This window comes from Serinus canaria, chromosome 17 (assembly GCF_022539315.1).
Source record: "Serinus canaria isolate serCan28SL12 chromosome 17, serCan2020, whole genome shotgun sequence".
In the NCBI taxonomy this organism is placed as follows: Eukaryota; Metazoa; Chordata; class Aves; order Passeriformes; family Fringillidae; genus Serinus; species Serinus canaria.
The window spans coordinates 203,946-227,483 of NC_066330.1; the positions used below are offsets into that span (position 1 = coordinate 203,946).

At 42.9% G+C, this 23,538-nt stretch overlaps 1 long non-coding RNA gene across 1 annotated transcript; it reads left to right on the forward strand.

Moving 5' to 3' along the window:
* Positions 1-1,124: 1,124 nt before the first annotated feature.
* On the forward strand, positions 1,125-23,538 carry LOC127060220 (uncharacterized). Its single transcript, XR_007778972.1, has 3 exons — positions 1,125-1,260; positions 2,101-2,205; positions 23,452-23,538. It is a non-coding gene; the product is annotated as an uncharacterized LOC127060220 (long non-coding RNA).

The window sequence follows — 23,538 nt, forward strand, 5'->3', positions numbered from 1 at the left end:
AGAAAATATTTCATCTGTCTTGGAAAGGAATTTCACCACCTCCGCTTGGAATGGGAGAGTTGTGAAGTATCCCAATAGCAAATAAACATCAGAACCTGAACGAAACGTTTTCATTTATTTTTTGCATCCTATGTTTAGTGTCTTTAGCTAGTTATAAGGACTCTAGAGAATAATGTCCAGCAAATATTCTCATTTTTTGTCTGTGATATACCAGAAATATGTTGTGATTTTATTTATTAACTCAAATACTTTTTCATCTTTTGGATTAATGGTTATAAGGAAGGTATTGATAAAACAGTAAGCAAAGAGTATGTCTGACAGTCTAGTATGTGGCTACATGTTAGAGAAGAAAGAATAAAAATCGCTGAGGTTTCAGCAGACTGGCTTTCTTTGAGTTTAACATCTCCTTTCCTTGGTTTGGGATTCCTGCTAGTGCAGCTAGAGCTGATGTTTGTGGTAGACTCACTGGCAGTGCCTTCTTGGTCTCAAGCACCCCCTGTATCTGGACCTTTATTCTGCTAAATAATAATACAGCCCATTGTCTGCAGTTCCCCTTCAGACATTTCAAGGAGTTCTTAGTGTCAGCTGTAATTCTTTCAGTAACTCAATCCAGGATGGGTTCTCGCTGTTTTGCAATGCTCTTGAACTCTGTTGCTCCTTGGAAGGAGCTGATAAATTAATGTAAACAATGCCCTTGGGAAAATAGATGACACCACTTTTTTATTTGTTATCTGTAAACAAAATAAAATCCATTTCCACTGGGAATGCAACTAGCCTAGTAATGGGATCCCAGGCTGTGCCAGCGTCAAAGTCCACATCTCTTTATCAAAAGAGGAAACTGTCCTGAATATTAACATAATTATGGTCCCACACTTGGAAAGAACAGCAGATGGGACAAAACATGGAAATAAAAATATGAGACAATGAGAGATGTCTTCTTTTCTTGAAAGCCCAAGTGTTATGAATAGATGGTTGCAAGAAAATGAGGCATGTGCAAAAATACCAGCACTTCTGTGTCAGCTGCTGAGCATTACTCCTCCTCCTCACCCAAATTGCTGACAGGTTAAAAGAGCTTGGATCAGCAGCTACAGGAGAACTCTCTTGGCAGCTCCTGCTCCAGAGATGAGTTGCTTTTTCCTTGCTAGCCTTTGTCAGGCTGGGAAACAAAGGGATGCATCTGAGGCAAGACTGGAGAGGTATAGAGCACTGGAAAATGGCATGAGCCTGGTGCTGCAGTTCAGGAGAGGCTGGGATTGACAGGTAAGCATGGGAAGGAGATACAGTCCTGCCCTTACCTCATCTTCCCAGTATTTAGCCTCTTCTCAAGCTTTTGGTGACATATGCCCCATAACAGCAGATATGTAGCTATAGACAAACTGCAGCTCCCTGGGTCACTGTGCTATGTAGCACAGCAATAATGCAATGCCAAGGTGAATGTAGCAGTCCTCTAGGATATATCTATATTCCCAGATATTTCTGTATTCCTTCAGGACATGTCTGTGCTGCTGCTGAAACCATACCTGTAGTCATAGCTCTGCCTGAAGACAACATGTGATCCCCATGGAAAGGATACATCTTCCTTTAACCTGAGCAAACCTATATTAATGCTATTTGCTTTAGTGAATTACTCTGGAGCAGCACAGTTTGTGTAAGAGCAATTATTTGGGCTGGTAGGCATAAAACACTCTGGGTGGGAGGGTACTGGCTTCCACCAGCACGTCTTAAAGTGCTTTGCGATACTGAGAACAAGACTAGGTACATTTCTCCAGTCTTGTACCACCTGAATAATACATATGATTTTTTTTTTTTTTTTTGAGAGCGGAATATGTGTGCTTTTGCAGAGTCTGGCACCCAGGATGCTTTAGTATGTGTGGTCATTCTTTCTGTCCTGACAGAGTCTCACCAATTTTGACTCAGTCTAATCCCTCTCTTTGCCCTCACTGCAAAAGAAAAGGAGGGGAGCTATACCTGTCCAACAAATGCTTATCTAAAATATCTTCTTTCTCTTTTAAGTTTTTTCTGCAGCTTAACAATGGGACACCTGGAACTACCACCTGAAACGGATAGGCAGGCTCTTCAAAATAATTCTTCTGTTTTTAGGGTACAGAAATCTGTTCCATGGCAAGGAGGGAAGAATTTGGAGGGATACAGTTGTCAGGATGTTTTTATAGGATGTTTTACTTTGGCAAAAGTACTTGCGTTATGGTGAGTAATCCATGAAACCTCTCCCCTGCATCCCATTTCTCCAGTGCTGGAGAACCCGGCACCTCAGCATGCTCAGTACAGTGCCTACACACCTTCTGAAAGCAGATTAGAAAGATTTTTTATATCTTCCTGAGATATTGCTCTCTCTTTCAGTAAGTTTTTACATGTGTCTTGGATGGAATTTTTAGAGGTTTTCAAGGTTCTTGAGACTGTTAATAATACTGCTCAGGGCCTCAGGGAATGAACAAGATGGTCTAACAGGTTGTTTCCATCTCTTATTTCTGTGTCTCTTTGATTTAAGGATTTTCTGCATTTATTGGCTGTTGCTTCTCTTGGCCACTTTATACACTGTGTAGTGATTTTAACAATCATAGGGAATGGCAGAGGCTACTTGAAACCCCCCCGTTGCCATAGAAACACAAGAGCATCTAGCTGGCTCTACCCTCCCTCTCCCATACCAGCCCCCACGGGAAGCAGAAATTCAGGCCTTAAAATTGAATCAATTTGATGTTAAGTTTTAGAAGAGATTTTCTTTTTGTTGCTCGGTCTCCTGATGGATGTTTTCATGCAGATTTAATAATTTACACTACTAATATTTTATTTAAATTACAGTAACTCATTATTGGCACCAGTAGTACTGTAGATTCCAGAGCCATCATAACTCCTATTGATTGGGTGCTCTAAAGACTAACAGCATTTGTGTTTCTGTCAGCTACTGATGCAGACACAGAGGGAAGCTTCCAACAAAACATGAGAGACATAAGGCCAGGGAGACTGGGAGAGATGTCTGGGGCTGGTGGGTCCTGTGCTGGGCTGTGCCCCAGCCAGTCCCTGCCACAGCACTGCTGCTCCTCTTGCTCTGGGTGCTGTTTCTCTCTCTGCATCAGAGGCACTTCCCACTCCCCTGCAAACCCTGCTGAGCACCTGGTGCTGCGGCCTCATAGTTGGAGGGATCTCACTCAAAACTGATTTTTGTCTTTTACTGATGGCTTTCAGATTTCTGTACCTTTCGTGGGAAGTGCTGCCTACCCCATGGGCTGCAGCTTGACACGGGCCCAGTGTAAGTCCCCTGACACAATTCCATGATCACTTTAGCCTTTAGAACTCTGTTGCCTTCTCCTCTCACTCCCATTTAAGCATGACAACATCTTCAGGTCTCGAGACAGGAAAGCCCCACTGCAGCACAAGTTCTGGGGTGGGCTGTTCCTGTGGATGCTTTTCTCAGGTAGCATGACTTCATCTTTGGGTGCACAGAGAGCAGTAACTTCAGGTAATCTTTAATAATTTGCAGATTCCAAGAGTCCCTGGGACCCAGAGCTTTTTGCTGTGTTCAGTCAATGTGAGTGGAGAGCTTGGGTTGGTTTTCTGCCATTGCTCATCCTAACGAGCACATACTCTGGCACCAAAGGGCAAGGCTGGCTATGGGAATAGGAAGTCCAAGAATTTTACCTAAGAGTTGGCTTTTACAGAATTTGCTTAAACTCGCTGTGAGAACAGTGGCAAATGCCTCTAGTAAAATCAAGGAATTCTGTGAGGAATAGCCCTCTAGGAGTGGTTTTTACTGCAAAAGTTTTGTCTTGCCAGGACTGGCTTAGGAAATTATGGATGCACCTGCAGGATCCCTCTTTCCTGTGCTCCCATGATTAGATCAGGCTGAAACCTTTCAATACAAAAAATGTAATTGGTGTGTGTCTCCAGAACTTTAGGAGACAACCTTAGAATTGACATGGGATATAACTGGCTGTGTGTAAGCACAGGGACAGCTGCCAGTGCTGGATGGGAGTCTGGAGAGAGAGCTTTGGCACAGTAAGAGCTGCTGGCCAATTTCCAGCGGGTGTGCACGTCAAGGCAGGAGCTGCCAGGCTCCCAGTGCCCCTGGGCTGGAGCTGTGCACAGCCAGGGAGGGCAGTGCTGCTGGCTGACCGTGCTGCTGGGATTTGGGATTGCTGGGAGCAGGCTGCTGTGCCTGGGAACTGCCCAGACTCCCAGGGCCCACCCGGCCACACCAGTACTGAGCTTTGCTGATAGTCTCATTGCTGTAACAGAAATTTACATGTTTTCCTTCTGTAAAACAGCAAAAGCATTGATGTCCTTGGTGTTGTTAAACCGAGTTTGCCCCTGTAAAATCCTGTGTGTTTTGGGGCTTGCAGTTCATTTTCCCACTCAATACTTTTATATTTCTTGGAGAGCTCCTGTAACTTCACCCTTCCCTCTCCTGGCTGACATGTTTCTGATCTGTACCAGCCCATAGAAAAGCCCAGAGAGGAGAAGCAGTTTCTGCTCTCTTTCCATAAACTGGTAAACCTCTTCCTAAGCCTTCACAACCCTTTGGAAGCACACAAAGTACATTTCATAATTTCCAGGTATAGTGCATGAAAATTCTGCTAAGTAAACACTATAAAGTAGGTTTTGAGAAAATATTAGTCACCATTATGCAATTCCAAAACCAAAACCACAAAGAGAGTGCCAGTATATTTTGTTTTATTGATTGTGACTGCAAATACTATGCACACAAAGGAAACCTTTGAAAATCAACCAGCCTATGTTTGCATGCATATTACTCTTACAAGGTAATTTGTCTAGTAATCTCAGTGTTAATATTTTTCATCTGGTACACACTGCTGATACACCAGACAATTTTCTGTAACACGTCTGAAAAATCCCATGCAGGGTGATTTTTTTTTTTTTTTTTTTGCTTATCTTATTCGTAATTTTCTAAAAATAAATATACCTGCTTTTCTTTTTTGCCTTTGCTAGTAAATGTAGTGAAGATAATATTTTCATACAGTTTCTTTTAACTTCAAAGTTTTCAAAGTAAATAGAAACAATGTGCACTCTATTAGAAAAAAAATGCACAAAGTACCTAAATCCTAATTTTTCAGGCCTGCCAGAGCTGCATCTGTTTAAACATGTTACTTATATGCATGTGTACAGTACAGGAAACTGGACTGCTTTCCAGAATTGCCTGGAGTTGTATCCTTTTTTATTCTTCTCTTTCTCAAAACAATTTTAAATCTACAAAAAAGGTCAGGGGAGGTCATGATTCCTGACCCAAGGCTGAACTGAGCCTGCCTGTGCCGTCTGTTTGATGATCCGACCAGGGTCACTGAACTGGGGGTTACTGCTGGCTCCCTGTGTCTATGAGGCACAGTCTATCCCAAACAATTTTTAAATTACCCCTGGCATGAGGCTGTCAGGAAGGACAGTAGCTGGGAATGTCTAGACGCTGCCGCAGGACGAGCTCCCCGTGGCGGAGCCGCTGCGCGCCCGGAGCCCCCAAAGACAAAACTCCACCACAGGCCCTGCAATTTGCTCCAGGGGCTCAGCCAAAGAATTTAAGATAAGGAAATCTATAGGCACTGCAACTGGGAGAATTTTTAACTGCTTTATTGCTTTCCATAGATTCTAAAGCCAGTTGTCTGCTTTTATGAGCTCTTTAAATCACACATCAGTTTCTCTTGGCTTCAGTCACACTAAACTGCCTTTGAATTTATACTGGTTCTTCTTGACTTTTTTCTTCAGAAATTAACATTGAGGTATGACTTTAAGGTTGTATCCATGAATTCTCATCTGTCTGCAAAGCTGCAGCACCTTCCAGTGCTGGCCAACAGTCCTTTATGGAGTGTAGGGCACAGACACGGCCATGAGGTCTTTAAACTGCGTCTTTTTCTGAGCCATCACTCTGCCTAAGCAGAACTGCAAGGGAAAAGAGAGATTCAATACACCTTCTGCTCTTTCCAGCTCAGTTCATTGCATTTTTTAGGAAATTTCATTCAGAATGTGCTGGCAAATAATTTAATAATTATATATCAAAATTTATTAGTATCATCATTCACTCAGTAATAAACACCCTGTTATTTACAATAACAACACAGTTATTTTGAACTTGATATTTCAGGATATTTTTAGTGGGAAAGTGCCCTGATCAGTTAGGTTAGATTGGTGGTGGGCACAGCTGAGCTGGAGCCCAGCCATGCACTGGGCAGCGTGTGGGCGCCACGCCTGCTGCCCCGAGCAGGGCCAGGCAGCCGGGTGTGCCTGGGCTGTGGGAGGGGGCACCCCTGCTTTGCATCCTGGTGGCTGAACATTAAAGCTCCTCACCAAATCCCATGTATTTCTCTAAAAGCAGCTGAAGGGTGATTGTTTCCCTGAGGGAAAGTAAATCTGTATGAAAGCTGGAGTGCTTTCCCTTGTCCCTTGTGAAGGTCCCCATTCTCCAAAGGGGCAGATTTCCTGCTCTCCCCCTTGGCCACACTATCGTGCTCTTTCACGGTATTTTTGGGCTAATCTGAATGTCAGTGGGAAGAACTTTCCATGAGCCCACACTTCTGTTTGCACTGTGGAAGCTGTGATGTGTCCCACAGCAGACTCCATCCCCCGGGCCACTGGTGAGCCCGTGGCAGGGGCAGCAGGGACAGCACATGGCTGGCACAGAGCAGGGACCTTGCCTTGGTCCCTCAGTGTGCACCCCTGACCTGCCAGGGAGTGCACTCTGAAACACCACTGCTGGCTCTCTCACTGAGCAGAAAACAGGCTCCTACAGTTCCTTGTCCTGCTGATCCTCCAAAGCCAAGTTTGCAGCATAAATTAATTTACATTTCAGTTGTTAGCTCGTGTGAAATTTAATAACAAAACAAAAAAACCCCAAATAGATGATACTACACTTGCCATATATAAACTCTTCTAAAAGGCAGAGGCATTAGGGAAATGACAGTCCTTACCTTGCTCCCAGCAGAAATCTTTCAGTGAAACTGTTATCACACCTGTGCCTCAGCCTCAGATTGAGGGTTGCAGATGGACTTAGGGAAAGAAAGGAGAGATTCCTTTGCTCATGCACTGCAGGCTGTTGGCCTGGCCAGAGTGGCACTGGGGCACACTGCTGGGAGGCAGATCCCAGCTGCTCAGCTTGTCACAGCCCTCAGAGGTCACAGGCAAACCTCTACAGACAGGGCTGAGATGCAGCTGGGATGTGAGTGCTCCCGGGGCTCTCTGGCTCTTCCTGCTGCTGTCTGCACTTGGGCAGCTCCAGCCCAGGGAATCCAGCCTGCTCAGCCTGCTGATGTCCCGGGAGAGTTGTCACACTAAGTTAAGGACAATTTTTACCTCTTCCTTTTGCTAAATTACATTGGAAAATTGATGCACATAAAGTAATGCACTTCACATTCCCCACATGAGAGGAGCTCCTTCTAAGGACACTTCCCCCCACCCCTGTGTTTCTCCATTAGCTTATTCCTTTTTTTTTTAATGCCTGCTAGTTGACTAGGAAAAAGATGCCTTTGTGCCTTCGAATGCGAGTTAATCAAGAACAGTTGAGGCAGGTTATTTTACACTAGCTGCCTTCAGGAGCTGGCCTTCATCTGCTGAGATCTTCAACCCAAGTACAACTACAGGTCAGTGCACTTTGCATTACTTTTTCTTACATCCTGTAATAATTGTGTGAACCAACAATTTTTCTAAAGTTGGATCTGCCTATTAATAATACCATTTTAAGTTAAGCCTCTTTCTCACAAGCTCACATACAGTTTTGTGGAGCAACACATTCTGTTTCTGAGGATACAAGAAAAATCAGCCTCTTCTCCTTAAGGCAAATGTTTGCAAAGAAATGTATTGCTCATCTATAACCTGCCTGTTACTGCTTCAGTCTGTTAGGGCTGGGATGTGAGTGCATGTGCAAAACAGAACTGGGGCATGACTGCCCTCCCTGCCCACCCTGGCAGCCCCTCTCTAGTGCCTCTGCCCTGTGCTGGCCCAGGTGTGTTGGCAGCTCCCTCTGCTCAGCCAGCGCCATCCCAGGCAGTCCTGCCCTGCACGGGTACACTGGGGACAGACTTCAGCTGGACAAACTGCCCCCAAAGCCTTCAGAGACGGAGGGGTGAGCCACTGAGTACGGGAAGGGGCAGGATTTAACTTGGCTGAGGTAGAGGAAGATTCAGTGAGCGAAGAGTGAAGTGGGACAAGAACCCAGCCAGGAACAAAGACTCTCCTGGGGCATTACCTGTGGGTGAGATGAGCTTTGTAATCTGGGGCAGGACTAGTTTTGCTGAATGCAATATCTGCACATGGCATAAAGATGCATTTCTACAAAAGATGACATCAACATTTGTGAGCAGAAAAGAAGGGCCCGTGATGTATTTTTGTTGCCTGTTTTTTTAGAATGCTTCTCTGAATACTCCAACTTGAAAAATACTGTTGAATGTTAAAATGCAGAAGCTGAATATCTAATTCCAAAGAGGAAATTTAGAATGAGAAAAAGGAACCCTGTTAGTCACCATGAAACACAAAAGGAAAGCACACACAAATAGAGTGCTGTCCAGAAAGCAGTCAGTGAAATATCCCAGTATCTCTGGACTTTGCTCCTTCCCCTTGTGCTACCTACGATCTGCTATTGACCTTCCTAGCTCTTACATATTCAAATTTATCTTTTAAAGAAAAATTGGTAGCACTTATCAACTAAAAGAATTGAAACAAATAGTTCAAACAATTTATCTCCCAGTGTACATCAGAGTTAGAGAAGGCCAAGACATAGAATTATTTCTGTTACACTCATGATTTTCATGCGTGATGAAGAGAGGAGAAGGCACAGCCCCCTGGCAGGACCCCCCTGCAGTGCTCCCTGGGGCTGGGAGGCAGCCCAGGAGCAGGAGCCACCGCGGGTCCTGCTCGAGCTGGCTGCTTTTATTTACCCATGGCAAACAGCCCAAAACTCAGGAGTGAGGCAAATTATTTGTGGGGCTAAGTTAAAATTCATGTTAGCTGTCTTCTTCACTAGCAAAGCTCCCTGTCTCTGTGCCGAAGGTGATGCATAAGGACACTTGTGACCCTTCCTGGAGCCCTGCCCTGCCTGGGAAGCAGTGGCATTGCCTTGCTGCCTTTCTTGCTGGCTCTTGCTCTCTCTTTTGTTTTTTCATTTTTATCTTCCTGGTTCTCCACACTCTTGTTTATACAGAGGCTTCCTGTGTCTGTGGATGCATGAATAATATACCTGATGGGATGTATGTGTGCATGTTCTCTCTCCTCAGAGGTACTGTCTTGCCCTGATTTGTGTCATCTCCTGGGCAAATATTTCAGGGTTATGTACAGTCTAGAAATTCATTTTGGAAGCTTCAAAATTATTGTAGCAAGTAGGGAAAATATAGCAAGTAGCGAAAAAGAGAATTTCCCTATGGATTTCTGAGTCACGGGAGCACCATAGTTTTAGTGATGAAATAATACTCCAGAAGAAGCAGAAAGGTGCAGGTTTAGTCTTAACAGAATTTTTAAGATAAAAAGAAATCCTTACAAGGAGCCCACAAAATAAAATTATAATATTCGATTGGGTAAGAAAAATTTTATTTTAAGATATAAATTTGAAAGGATTTTCACAATTATGTCTTATATTTTGTACATAAAGTCACTCGTGTGCATAGCTACAGGGTAAGCCTTTAAATAAAAAATAATTGGTTTATGTAGTCTGAAAATGTTTACTGAAAAGGATTAAAAAATAAACACACTATGTTTGTGCCAAATTGTTCCAGTCTAAACCAACTGATTCCACATTGCAGCATTTTATCTACAGTTGTCATGTTTTTCATCTGATTTTCAATGTGTTGATTACTATAAGCTCACAGCAAACCCAAGCTGGATGTGAGCATGTGTTTAACACCTCTCTCTACCTGCACTACCAAATAAATAATATTCTTTTACTAATCATATCAACCGCAAAGCATTTTCAGAGCAGTGATCATTCAAAAATAAGTTATTTCAGGTAAGCGAGGCACTGTCCCTTGCAGCACTCACATAGTGCCATTGCACACATTTTTGTACTCTGTGTTTGACCTTTTAAAGAATTGCAGTGTATAATTATAGTTATCTTTTATGGAAAAAAAGCTTCAAATAACCAATTTTCATTCTTGAAATCATTAGAGCAATTTCTGCTTTATGCAGACCAAAGTCCAGCAGTTCTGAATCTGCTGCAAATACTCTGAATCGAGCCTGATTTAAGGAACAAAGGTTTATTAATCACACGTTTAATAAAAAGAACCTCTCTGTTCCTCCTTTGCATGCCTGTCAGAGCTGTGGGTACCTGGGATGGTGAGACCTGGTGCCAGCTGTCATCCCCATTTCAAGGCAATTTGTGATTACTGACCTCCATACTAAGCTGCACTTGTTTTTAAGTTTAAATTGTGTGGCACATTTTAAAACAAGAAGGTGAAAAGAATCTGTTTAGATCACACGTGGACTAAATACTTTGAAATTAGAAAATTGCCCTAAATTCAGAGGGATGGTGAGCATCAGACTCTTGCCCTGTTAGCCTGCTCCAAACTTTGAGGGTGGAGACTGATTTCAGCATGTAACAGGAAAGTAACTGGGAAAAATAAAAAGTCCACAAAACTGGATGTGCAATTTTGACACCAAGTCGTTCAAGACCAAGAATTCTTTGTATTGCATAAGGGCAGTAAATCAAGGGATTTTGTCACAGTTCCTTGTCATGCTGATCCTCCAAACAGGAGCACCCACACTGCTTGCTACAGAAAAATGTATTTTAAAAAGACTTCTTTCTTTTCCTTTTCCATCATTAATAAGCTGTGGTTGTGGAGTTCTACCTGTAAAAACTCATCCTAAATTACACTGCATTTATCAGACAACATTTTAATCTAATTTGTGTTTTCTTAATTATGATGCAATCCAAACACACTTTGAGAGGATCAATGACATTTACAATGAGAAGTGATGGAACAAAGTGGGATATTCTTCCCTTTAAAACTGTATTTTTCTCTTTTCACTCATCTGTTTAGGATACATCCAAATGTAATTCGAATTACAGCAGTTTCTGTGGAGAATTACTTTCCATTAGCTAATAAAGAGTAAAACTGCAGCAAATAACATTTTTTAAACTTTTATCTGTTATTGGTGCTGTAGTTTGGCAGATAAATTGGCATACTGATTGAAGAGTTTTCAGAGCATTCAGTTCCTAAATCTCATCACACTAACACATCTAAATGGCATATTTAATTTTTAAAAATAAAATTATTCTCATAAATTAATTTATTGGGGTGGTGGAGCAGCAATAATGTTAATAATACAGACACAGTTTCAGCCCTAAAGAGTATTACAGCTTTGTTTTTCAATAGGCTTTTGAATCCCAAACAAGGTTGGGTCAGTGTCTATTTTTTCCTCAGTGTTCAATAAGAATTTAATATTTATTCTTATTGAATCAGATTCTTTAAAGTCTGTAATAAGCCAATTCTTTGTTGTTAATTTTAACATGAGTGAACCTAATTTTTCAGTGTGTAAAGGAGCTTAGGATAAGTAGTTTTGAAGTTAAATAGAAAACCCAGGGAGCAATATTTATGAAGCAATGTGGCCAAATGCGTTTAAAATGCAGAATATTTGTGACTTTGCTAACCAGCAAATCCTTTTCTACTCTCTGCTTAGCTAGAGCAGCTGGTGGTTTTTCAGTTTCCAGGTACAGTATCAGCAGCGTAGCCTTTCTTTTGTGACAAAGGAATATAAGTTGCCTTGGAGATTTTTAATTAACTCTTCTCCTGTAGCTCTGCCTGCTTATCATTTCAGCAGTTATTTAGGCTTCATATCAGATTTTGGATATTGTTCTTCAGAAATGTCTTCTTAATCTACACAAATTAGCATTTCAGCCAAACAATGTTTCCACAATGGACCATTCACTAGAATTTTTTTAAAGGTATAGTTAGTATTTACAGCCATTAATTCAGCCCTGAGAAACAGATGAATCCTAAAAAGAGGAATAAATGTGTGGATTCTGCAACTAAAAGAAACTACTCTGGGCAAAAGAAGTGATAGTGATACTTTAATCAGACTAAGATACTCCTTAATTACTTTTTATGATTTGTTCTTATCAATAAATAAAGGTGAATAGACTATTTTTGGATAAATTGGGATTCCTCTGACTAGTTTATTTAATGCACTTTTATTTATTTAACAAATAAATTTACCTAGCAAAATGTCCCTAGCTTTCTCACTGCCATTTTAAAATGGCTAGTTGTCTCAACCAAGTGGGTGAAGATATATATGTACAGTTCTACGTGTGAAAATAAAAGAGAATAAAGTTGGAAGAGGCAGAAAGGTGCTTATACAGTCACATCCCCCGACGTCACAATTTTTTTCTCTACACTGCTTTTTTAAAAAGTCTGGAATTTACTATCCTCATTGTTGTTAATGCCATTCAGCTAGCAGCTCAGCTTTGGGGGCTTTTTTTTTCCAGATGAATTATAAATGTCATAAATGCTTCCAAGAATGCAGAATCAGAAGCCTTTTCTACCCTGAAATGGAGGTAGGCGTTAGAGCGAATGTGATTTACAGACACGGGTTAATGCTGTGAGCTAGAGGGAGCTCCTCCACAGCGAAACGCGGAGGTTCCGTCCCATTTATCAGCGCGCTGCCCGGCTTTGTCTGCTCGCCAACATAAAAGACACGGCTTTATTGCAGATATTATCTACACCATTCTGTGATACCAATGTTATTGTCTAAACTGTTGCTGAGACATAAAACAGCTGAAACCCTCTACCAAGACCATATTTATGCCAAACCTTTTGATAAATATACAGGTCTTTTTGTTCACCTTGGCTGTCTTTGTCTCCATCTTACCGCTCAGCCATTTTTAATGAAAATGCGTCTTCTATAAATCCCGAGCCCAGAAATGCACCAAGAGCCAGTCTCGTGTCCATAATTGTGCAAGACAATGTCCAGCAGTTGGAATTCTGGGCCAGCCCCAAGCCCGGGGTGTGCAGATAAAAATATCTCCCCAGTGATTTCCTAGGGCTCTTTCCAAAGTAATCTACACCACACATTCATCCCGGTAACAGCCCGGGTTGTTCCACAAGTGGGCCTAAAGAGGGGTCAGTGAAGGGAGCTTGGAGAGACCTGCTTGGAAAGGACGGAGTTATTATAACTGGGACATTAAAAATCTTTAAAAATTGCTTCTGTTGAGCACCTCAGAGACACAGTGATCTATCCACAGTTCCAATAATTCTCTAGGAATCCTGTTATGCCTTCTGGAGCATTGCCTGAAGGCCACTGTTTGTCCACTATTATTTTTAGATGCCTTTTTAGTATAAGAATAATTTTTAGTTAATTTGCATTCCTGCCTCGCCTTTGTGCACTGAAATTCTGGAGCCTACATTTGGGGCTCCTCTTTCTTGCCTCTTGGTCCTCCCCCTCAGCAGATGAGATTGCACTGGTCATAGAGATAATAAGAAAGCACCTAATATCTTCTTATTGATTTTTGTTAATAAAATGCCACTTCAAAGAGAAAGCAACAGCAGAAACCAGGAGGGCTGAGTCATGGCTGTGTTAATGAACTTTATTTTTGTCTACATTTGGTGTCTAATTCAGGGTGAATCATTTATTAAGTAAATGTGTCCTCTTTCCTATTTGTAGAATACCCACAAGCAAATTATGACCTTATTCCACTTTCTAGAAACAATATTAGTGTTTTCTTCTATCAACTTCAAAAACTTTCAAACTTAATTGTCCAACCCAAAAACTTTCAATGTAGTTGATCAAGTCTCTTGTCCTTCAGCACAGTGACTGCATCTGTGGGGCCCGGTGTTCTCAGAGCAGGGAATGGGTATCAGCTTTCCGAGCAACCTTACTGCTCATCTTCTCCCAGCATAAATTTAAAATGGGATTTCCAAATATGCTGTGAAGAATACTTCAGCATTTGCTGTGTAACAGCATTCCCGAGTGTAAAACCTCGTGGGCTGGACCTCACCTGTAGGAGAAGGCCAGAACAAGGCTTAGAACTGGCTCTGGGCTTGGCCATCTGGGACTCAAGGGAGGGATTTGACCCTTTGTTTCCACCAAGGCTTAGAGCCTTGCATTCACGCAGCTCATGAGTTCCTGGAAGCTAGAAACAGAGTAACCACATCCTTAAAACCACAGCGGTATTAATCTTACATATGATACATTTTCTATATTTAACGTTTCTTTTCTAACTTCTGAAGAGTTATTTTTTTGAGTGAAACAAACAGAATGTCTTTTTCTCCCATATTTATGGGAGACACGGACTTATTTCTGCTCCTTTTATAAGTTATGCACATTTACTGAGTTATTAATATATTTGTGCAGTATCTTTAAGTCTCTGTGCTTTAAAAAGGAAGTCTGAATGTTCTGCTCACAGATGGGCTTTCCAGGATGCTGAGAGGGGCAGTTTTCCTTCTGGTTCAGGGGAGGAATAGAAGTTTTAGTGGATATGTTGGCAATGTAAGACTCATTTTTAGAGCAGCCTGCATCCAGGCCAGACCTCACCTCACGGGCTTTAGGGAAAGGCTCTGCCTGCTTCCTTGGTCTCCAGAGTGGCTGAATGGCAGCTCAGCCTCAGAAAGTGTGCCAGAAATGTTTATCACTCTGAGAGCTCTACCTGCAGAACTGCCACTAACTTGCCGGTCAGGAAGTTTGTTTCCAGCAAAATGCCTGAATTTACTTCTTAAAGGATTTTAATTTCTGTAACACAAAACAAAAATACTTGATTATCTCAATACTTAATAATCTGTAAATATCCTCAGGCATCACGTGAGAAAAAGGACCTCTTTTGAAAAGGACCTTTCCTCTTTCCCTTTCTCAACCTGGAATAAACTTTTCAAGGCAGACGTTCTAAGAAAAATATGTTTTTGTCAGAAGTGGTGAAACAAAACTGGTGCTTTCCTGACAAGTCTGGGCTGCCTGCAGAAATGTTTACCAACATCTGTCTTTAGACCATGTAATCATTCTCTAATTCCTTAAAACAGAATATGAAGGCAGAATGTGATTTCTCATTTCTGAGCCTCTGGTACATCTAAAACCTTTTATCTGAGAAGTTCTCTCTTTTTTTGCTTAATTTGCTATTTTATATTAAATAATGCAATATTAACAAGTTCTTAGTGGTCTTGCAAATATGCGAGCAGCAATTCTTGGACTTGCTCCAAAGCCCAGCTGCCAGCCATCACCCCTGTGTCACAGCAGCGAGGGGCTGGGGAGTGACATGGTCAGAAAGGATTTCCAAATGGTAATTTTACAGGCAGATGTTTGTCAGTCCTCAGTTTGCTTTAAAGTCCTGCTCAACATCTTTTTAACCAGTGTTTGCTTCTTTGCCATATGGATCACCCTCAGATGCAATCAGGGGATGCAGCCCCAGTGCAGGTTCTGCTGCACTGCACAGGTTGCCATAGTGACAGACAGGAGAGACTTTACTTCAGAAATGTTGCTTTATTGCAGCTAAAGTGTATTTGGAAACAGGATCACATTTCAAGTCACTCCCTGTGTTTCATATAGGAACAAGCAGAATGATTGGCTTCTAGAAATAAGAATTAGTTTGAACCTGCCCATTCCCCAGCAGACACTCAGAGGTCCATCCCGATGTGCTGCAGGTCCTTTCCCCTCCTTCTGGGTAGAAGAGGCCAGAACAGCTCTCCTCTCTCTCACTATGTGCACAAACACTCTTTGCCTCTGCTGCCTTCAGAACAAGTACCACGTCACAAATACCATGCCACAAACACCGTGTCACTGCCAGCTCTGATGTGCCATGCCTTTTATTAACAAAGAGCATCTTACTGTGGATTCCATACATTTGTACTCATTAATGCAGGTGGGATTCCTGAAGGATTCCTGATTGCGTTATGTCCTGACAAAAGAACCAAATAAGGGGCATCCTGCAAGAACAGCACTGCCTGGCCAGCCTGGGCTGAGATGTCTCTCAGATCTGACATTGGACACCAAGCCCGTGGAGATTCAAGGTGCATAAATCATCAGCCATCCTCTCCCTTGCAGTGCCAGCTCCATCCCACAGCTGGGGCAGGCCCAGGGCTACCAGCACCCCACTTTGCACTTATTAAACCATCTCCACCATTTTCCATAATAAATAGGATGAGAGGAGGTGCTGGTGAGGGGAGGAGCTTGGGCACAGCTTCAAAACAGGGGAGTTGGTGTGTGCAGGAGGAATGCTCAGCCCTGAGAGCCCTCCAGCCACAGGGCTCTCCTTCCCACAAAGAGGGGGACAGGTCACTGGAGCCTCTGAAGGGTCATGGCCAGCACCAGGGCAGTGCCCACTGAATTCTTAACACAGGAGCAGGGCAGGACAGAAAGATCTTGCTGCTTTTTGGAATGGACTTTTGATCTCTGCCTTGGATTTTATAGATTGTTCTTTTGCATCCTTTCAATTTCTGTAACTTATCGACAGGAATTATATTTTTTCTGCAGTAGATAGCTACAAAAGGCAGAGACATGATCCAATCCTGTGCTCTTGTGCATCTACCTACAGTTGTATTCACACCATATACTAACAGTATAGTCACAAAGTAAAATGTTGATTTCAAACCTGTCCAGCACACTCCTTCCAAAACACACAGTCCGAGTCAGATTTCTTCATAAGAGAATAAATAATGTACTGTTCCACCAGCTCCTTCCTCCCTGGCCCTTTGTTCCCTGGGCTGAGAACAATTAGGAAGATTAGACTTCTTATTTTACTTCTTGCTCATTCTTTGTCTTTCTGCCTAAGCAGACATGACTGTATTTCCAATTATTTTGTACGGATCTCAACTACCAAGACAAGTAACAAGCACAGGCATTGGATGAATTCTTGTCTTGAATAATTTTATTTTCTTGTCCATCTGTCAACAGCTGGACAAAGAAATGAATTAAAGTGTAATGCTCCAGGTTTCTTATGATGCTAAAGAACAGCAGGAATAATTAATATGGGGAAAACATCCCTATTTTCTCATCTGGAAAAAACTGAGTCTCTCTTCTTTTGAAACTTCAAAAATAAGAGCAGACCCCTGGCACAGAGCACTGAAGGCATCAGCTTAAGTTTGCCACGAAGAGAGGTCTCAATTAGACGTGCCTATAGGTGGAAAACTTGGGGTCCTGTGGAGGGGATCCATGGTTTGAACCATTCTGTGAATGAGGAGGACACAGAACCGATGTGCAGAGTCTGCTGCAGCTGGCAGCAAAGCCTGTGGAGAAAATCTGTCAGGAGTCACAGCACTGACCTGCCACAGAGAGCCAAGGGATCAGGAGAGGTGAGCCCAGCTGAGGCTCCAGCTACTGAGCTTGATTTAATCTGTGCCTGTCTTCTCTCAAGTACAGCAAATGGGCTGAAAGGAGACAAAATGTGACAGACTTTATGTCTGGCTCTTTTGTACACCCTCATGCAAACACTGTCTTTTCTCTCCTTATATTCCTGCATGAAACCACACACTTGTGGTTTGCTTTGTAATTAGTTTTGGCGCTGAGAGAAGACAAGAGAACTTCTTGTTAGATGGATTAGAGGGATCTGTGCTCTACACCACTTGAGTGACAAGAACCGTGTCAGACCAGTCTGCTGTCAAGTGAGGAAAAGTGACAGCACAGTCTGAGCCAGACGAGTTCTCCCACTCAGCGAGTGGCAAGAGGCAGGCACGAACTAGCCCTGTCAGAGAGCAGCCACAGGTGACTGGGTCAAAACAACTGGGACAGAGATGAAAACACAGCCACAGCGGTTCCTCCCTGACTTAGCCAAAGCTCTCCTGCTGAGACTTGTGTCTTCCTACCAGGGGAACCAGAAAACGCCTTCAGGTCAAGGAGTGGGAAGGGGAGGAGCGTGGAGCCAGCTCTGCACCAGTGTTTCCTAGGCTGCAGCCAGCATTTTTAGTGGTGTTTACCTGCAGGAACAATGACTCTTGTTGAGTAAAAGAGGATAGAAGGTAAAACAGAGCTCTCTGTGCCTGTGTCAGTGTGGCTGAAATCCAGCCTTCAAGTCAGAGGAGTGAGGGAGAGATTCCCTTTTTGTTCCGGTGCCCAGGAGCTCTGCTGACATCAGACGTGCTCCGGAGGGGCTTGTGCTTCCCAGTCCCTCCGTGTCTGGACAGCTCAGTGGTGCTCTGCCTGCTCATTGCATTAGGATCATTTTCAGCTTCACAGGTCTAACATCGTGCCAGAAATAGCATTAATATTCAAGATCCAAACGCTTCAGGAGCTGTAGAAGTAAGCTAGTACAGAATGAATGCTCCAGATTTGAATTTGTGGAATAAGTCCATGCTGGGAAAAAAACCCCTTCCTCTCCTCTGGAATTCTGCCTTAGTTCTGAATTCTGAGATTCTGAAACCCACAAACAAATCAATTCTGCCTTTAATCTGCCTTTTCTGCCTCTAACCTGTATAAACACAGAGTTTAATGCACATTTTGCCTCGTGGGCGCTGTGCCTGGCCTTCACTGTGGCTCAGGACGAGGGCTCAGCTCTGCAGGGCCGTCCCTTGCCCTCTCCTCGTGCATCCTGTGATCACAGGACAGTCCCTTGCCCTCTCCTCGTGCATCCTGTCATTGCAGGCACAGGCTGGGATGGCAGATATGCACCTGTAGCTGTCACCTGGAGCCCCAGCAGTGCTTCAGCTGCAGCTGTGCTGGGGCTGTTCTGACCGTGTGGCCCAGCATCAGCCGGTTGGCACCTGATGTCCTGCAGATCCTTGTGATCTTTACCTGTTGTGAATTGTCTTATATCAAGACTGCCATCATATCAGGGCAGATAATACCAATGCTAGCACCAGTGTAACTGCAGCTTAGAGGGCTTCGTGTGTGGCTGGAAGGTGTGTGCCCAGCCCTGGTGGAACTGCCACAAAATGTGTGAGGAGTAACGGGGCAGGAAGGACAGAGGGATCCAAATGCTTTAAAGAAGAATGAAAAACTCTGTAATACTGATGCAGGAGATGAGGAAATAAATAATTTTGTGATGATCAGAAAAATAATGGCATGAAAATAACTAGTGAGGTGACAACCAAACCAGTCCTGTGCAGAGTGCAGGGCTCAGCACTGCAGCCATTGGATCAATGGCAAGTGTTAAAGCTGAGAATTGTATGCAAAGCTGTCAGGGCACATATAAACCATAAAATCTACTGATTTTAATCTAAGTCTCTGATTACAAAGTGACAACTGTTTCAGTTTGTTGTTGTGTTTTTTGGTTTTTTTTGGTTTTATGCCTTAGTCTACGACTCCGAAATGTGAACAAGTTAGGACAAGAACATCAGAGGAAACAGAAATCATTAATCAACAAAACCTCCAAGCTATTATCCTTATAATTGTCAAGACAAAGATTATGAGTAATGATTTTCTGCAATACATTTTCACAAATTGTTTTTAAAAAAGTACTTAGAAAAATATCAGCTTTTCTGGACAGCACCTTTTTTCCTGGCTAAAAGGAATTAATATCAAATTATATTTTAATGGAGAGATAAAAATGCATTAAAGGGGCAGAAGATCTAAGAAGAGCTTTTCTATCATCACTAGGAACTCAACAGCAGCAAGAAGGCCTTATGACACATTGAGAATTACTGTGATATGTTGGTTACAAGCAGAAAAGAGCTTCTACAGAGACTTGCTGTGTTTTCAAGTAGCCTAAAAATTGAAAACAGACTTTTTTGTCTGTCCTGCCTTTCACAGAAGCCTTGAGAAAACTGAAATCCATGATGTACAACAGTGACTAGAGCTAGTTCTTTTCCTCAAATTTCTGGTGCAATGGGTTGTCTCCAATTTGAGAACATCTCTCAGCTTTTCTGACCAGGAACTCTAACGGACCACGTGCAGGCTTCTGATATTTCCCTGTAGCCTAGGGTGTCTGCCATATGATGGCTGAGCATTCAATGCTTTGCATACATCCTGCTCTGGTACCTCCTTTTTATCATCTGAAAATACAACTTCTTATTAAAAGTTTCCACACCAGGAATTTTTTCATTGCATTTGAGATGAACAAACACCTCAAGAGAAATAGTATCAGCAGGAAAGGTCATAGTGGTTGCTCTGTAAAACATTTTTAAAAGGTCTTAAAAACAATATTGGGGTAGGTCTGACAAAGTTTTCAGAAGTCAAATAACTGGGAAATTGTCAGTCCACTTCAATTAAATGCTCTTACATTTGTACCGTCAGCTGCAATAATACTCAGTTATTAGTCTTTGTGAATTTTAAAGCCTGCACTTTATGCTCCTAAAGCCTAGCACTAGGAAGGGAAAATGAGAGCCAGGGAGCTGTCTGTGGATGCAGCCCTTCCTACCGAGCTCCCCAGGCGTGGCCAAGGGCCCTGGTGCAGGGGTTGGTGCCTGCCAGGGACCTGGCTGTGCCCCGGCCACGGGGCTGGCATGGCTGGGGAGGCCAACGAGGTGATCCTGCTGCTCTCCTCAGCCCTGGAGTGCTGTGTCCAGGTCTGGGCTCCTCAGCACAAGAGAAACAGGGAGCTCCCAGGGCAGATACAGCAGAGGGGCACAGGTTTGATTAAGGGACAGAAGTATCTCTCTTACTGGGGAATGCCTGAGGGAGTTGGCACCTTCAGCCTCGAGAAGAAATGGTTGAGAGGGGAACTCATCAGTGTCTGAAGGGAGGGTGCCAAGAAGATGGATTCAGGCTCTTCTTGGTGGTGCTGAGCAGAGGCAATGGATAGAAAGTGATGCACAGGAAGAACTCTCCTAGAGGGGTGACTGAGCACTGGGACAGAGCCCAGAGAGCTTAGGGGGTCTCCCTCCCCGGGGATATTCCAGAACCATCTGGTCACAATCCTGTACCTGTGCTCCAGGGTGACACTGACTGAGCAGGGAGGTTGGAGCAGGTGACCACTGTGGTCCCTTCCAGCCTGATCCCTTCTGTGATTCCCAGGCAGTGTACAGCACCCAGTGGCTCTGCCAGTGGGGAGCAGCTGGGTTCCCTCCCCAGGAAAGCCCCTTGCCAGGCACACCCAACGTCTCCTTTTTACATATTCCCCTCTGGGAGATGCCACTTCCTCATGCTGTACTGCAGTCACAGATCTCATGTTCTTATCTTGGCATTAAAGAAATAGATTTAATTGTCAGTCCTCTTAAACAAGCGTTTAATTCCATTCTGTGGGGACTAAAGACAGTCTTAAATAATTGAGCGGCCAAGAGATTGGTTATTTCTGTTTTCATTGCCCATATTGATTTAAGTGCAGTTAATCCTTTCAAATACCCATGTCACACTGGGCCTGATGGCTCTCTTTAGGGCAATATTGTTCCTCTGGCTAGATTATTTGACATCAAGCATTGTAATGTCACAATAAATCCTTCATGCAGGCTCCTCTTTTCAGAGAAGCAGCAGATGGGGACTTCGGCTCTTACATTAAGCTCTTGGTTTTACTAGTCAGAAGTTGGGCTTGTGAATAATTTTCATTAAATTTTCTTTTGTGCTTCATAAAAACTACCTCTTCAGCAGTGACATTAAATAATCAGAAGCCCAATTAAACAGGCATGTTGACATAAAACAAACCAAGGTGTTCCCCTCACCGCAAATTAAACATAGTTGTGTGTAAAATAATCTCTTTTGGGGTATTCCCCAATACAGAACTTGTGGAATGGATTTTACAAACCAAAGTGGGGATGGCTGGAGCCAAGATCCAACAGAATGTTTTACAAGTCACTGCAGTGTTTCTTATTTCTGGTTAAGTCCTAAATTTGTCTGTCTACCTTGAGCTCCATCCAATTAGTTGAATGATTCTCCACTTGCTATTCATCAATGCATCCATTTTATCAAATTCAAGATAAAGTTTTTATTGGAGTTCTTGTTACTCAGACAAGAGCTCTAAAGTCCTGGCCAATTTCAGCAAACATGGCTCTCTCCTTTGCTAATTTAAGCCATATCTCAGCACTGCTTTGGAAGCAGCAATGGCAGGGCTTGGACTCGTGGTCTTCAAGTTGTACTGTGGGGACTGGGTCCCTTTAGTATCAAAGATCTTCATGCTATCTGCACCAGCAACTTTTACATTAACCAAGGAAAATAGATTCTTCAGTTATTAATAAGAAATTCTTCTTTTATTACTGCTTTCTTATTAACCAGATGCGTAATTGAAATCCTGAATTTTAAACTTCATCTGGATGAAGCATCTGGATCCACCTCACTGGGTAGCCTTTAGTGACAGAAAATATTTTGGATTGGCAGCTGAAAGCATACAGAGTTTATCACCTGTTTCAGCTCTGCTTACATCAGCATCTTCCCTTTCACAGCACCTCTCCTTACCTAGCTCTTCCTTTCCTGATGTCACACAGGTTGCTGGTGCACTCTGAAAGGTGTTCTTGCACTATCAACCTTCAGAACAAAAGAGTTATCTACTTCTGCAGCAGGAGCAATCTTCATGGCACGTGAATTAAATGATGTTAAAATCTTTTCCTTGTGGACTCCCTGCCTGTCAGGGCTGCCCTTCTTCCTAAGCAGAAAGATGACGTCCAAGAACAAAAGTGCACTAAAAACCAGGCAGATGAGTGAGTTCTGCAAACCTAAAGAGGTGTGTGTTTTAGGCTCTGGTTTTCTGGACAAGGATACAGATACTCATTGTGCTTGTGGGTTGTTCCAAAGCAGTTTCACTTCCATTCACTGAGCAGATTCTCTAAAGAGCTTATGCCTGTTACCTGCCTGCTTGGGGTGTTTACAGCATAGCAGCATATTTTTTTTTTTACTATTGATTGCCATTCTTCTGTTCTCTTGCCACAGACCCGCCCCAAACTCATTCTGGGTGGCCTCAACTGCTTTGGGATCCGCAGCAAGGCACAGATAAATGTATGGGTCACTTCTGCTGTCCATTTGGTCACTTTTGTCAGTTAATTTTGAGTACATGTTACTGTCGAATCCTATCCTGGTTGAGTAAGAGTTTACATATTTGATGCATTTTTAAATGACATTTAAAGAAGTTTTCCTGAGATCATGATGGAGACAGTGTGTCAAGAATGCAGCTCAGAGCAGCGTGAGAGCATTCCAGCGGCATTACGGGCTCCAGCGCCACACACCCGGCGCGGCTCTGCCTCGCCATGCCCAGAGGTGTAAGAATAGCTGTGAACAGCTAATAAGAATCAATGCTATTGGAGACATCTGGTTCAGTTTTCATTTTTCAGTGTTATTAGTGCTTATTGGTACAAGGCTCAGGAATGCAGCCAATCCCTTTGAAGTGGAGTGCATTGTAAGGCTGGAGGCATTGTGAGCCTTGCTGATGACCCTGTGTGTAACCTTTCCTTTAAACGTCCGTAATGCACGGAATGAGAAAGGCTCCTTAGAAGAGAAGACTGGCATACTGCAAACCTTGTTGCTGACATTTTAGTATTCATTTTGAATTTCATAAACTCCAACAAAAAACTAAATTCTTTAATCTTTCAAGATTCTTTAATTTTTGAAAAAACCTTTTACTCTGGTCATGTGAAGATATCACTGTTCTTTTCGTTATTAACAGGTAATAAAGGTCCTTAATCTGTGCACAGTACAAGTAACCAGGGAAGTTACAGCTCTTTGATCTCTCCCTAGAAAATAACACAGAGACCAAGCGGAGCTGAAGTCAGCTGCCACCTGTGTCTTGTTCCCCTCAAAATCTCACCACATGCATCTACAGCA